This window comes from Mustelus asterias, unplaced genomic scaffold, assembly GCF_964213995.1.
Source record: "Mustelus asterias unplaced genomic scaffold, sMusAst1.hap1.1 HAP1_SCAFFOLD_50, whole genome shotgun sequence".
Lineage (NCBI taxonomy): Eukaryota > Metazoa > Chordata > Chondrichthyes > Carcharhiniformes > Triakidae > Mustelus > Mustelus asterias.
This window is the reverse complement of record NW_027590123.1, coordinates 1,270,238-1,271,127: the sequence shown is the minus strand read 5'-3', so window position 1 is coordinate 1,271,127 and position 890 is coordinate 1,270,238. Positions and strand designations below refer to the sequence as shown.

The 890-nt window shown below is 45.2% G+C and overlaps 1 non-coding gene across 1 annotated transcript; it reads right to left on the bottom strand.

Annotated features, from left to right (window-relative positions):
* Nucleotides 1-422: 422 nt before the first annotated feature.
* trnaq-uug (transfer RNA glutamine (anticodon UUG)) lies at nucleotides 423-494 on the bottom strand. Its single transcript has one exon. It is a non-coding gene; the product is annotated as a tRNA-Gln (tRNA).
* Between the last annotated feature and the right edge of the window lie 396 nt (nucleotides 495-890).

Genomic DNA, 890 nt, shown 5'->3' with positions numbered 1-890 from the left:
CGGTGAGAGGCCAGAGTGCGACACGTTACCCGTGGAATCAACAGCACTCTGAAGGAAGACTTTTATCCCAAAACACATACACACGCCCACACCTACACACACACACACACACACCCACACCCTCTCTCTCTCGCTCACACACACACCACACACGCTCACACACTTGCTCAATAATTGCCAGACTCCAGTCGAATTGTTATTGTGTGACACCAACCGCTTATTTTTTTCAACAGAGGAGTTGAAGGACAGCGAAAAGATGAAAAACACTAACGTTGCAAGGCTCTGGCGCCTGAGGCTCAGCAATGTGCATTGTAATAGCAGTTGAACTGGCTGACAAATTGTCCTCTCTATTCGTGCTTTGTGAGAAATTGAAACGAAACGCCCTTCAGCAAATCAATCATCTGCCTTTGCAAATTAAAGCAAGGCTCCGCCGAGACTTGAACTCGGATCGCTGGATTCAATGTCCAGAGTGCTCACCATTACACCACGAAACCCAACTCACGGCAGCCATCTGAAAATCGTCGCTCAATACTTGTGCCAATTTGAACAGCAGGGAGAAATATCAGTCCCGTTGCACAATCCCGTCAATTACCCACAACAATTCATAATTACATTGCCCTTGCTGGTTGCTCCTGTAAAAATGAGTACGCTACCTTCAACTGCATTAAATTTTACTGCAGCTGATCACATTCAAAGAGCAATGTTAGCATCGAACAGATATCAACCTTACTGTGGTAACTTGACTGAACAACATCAGCTTATCAGAGCTCTGCTTTCATCACACTGGAAGCCAATGTGAAAATATGAAGAATTTCAAATCTTAACAGACAGAAAGGGGTGTGTGACTGTGGACAATTGGCGCTGTGCATATTCCTGTAATCAGTCTCTCG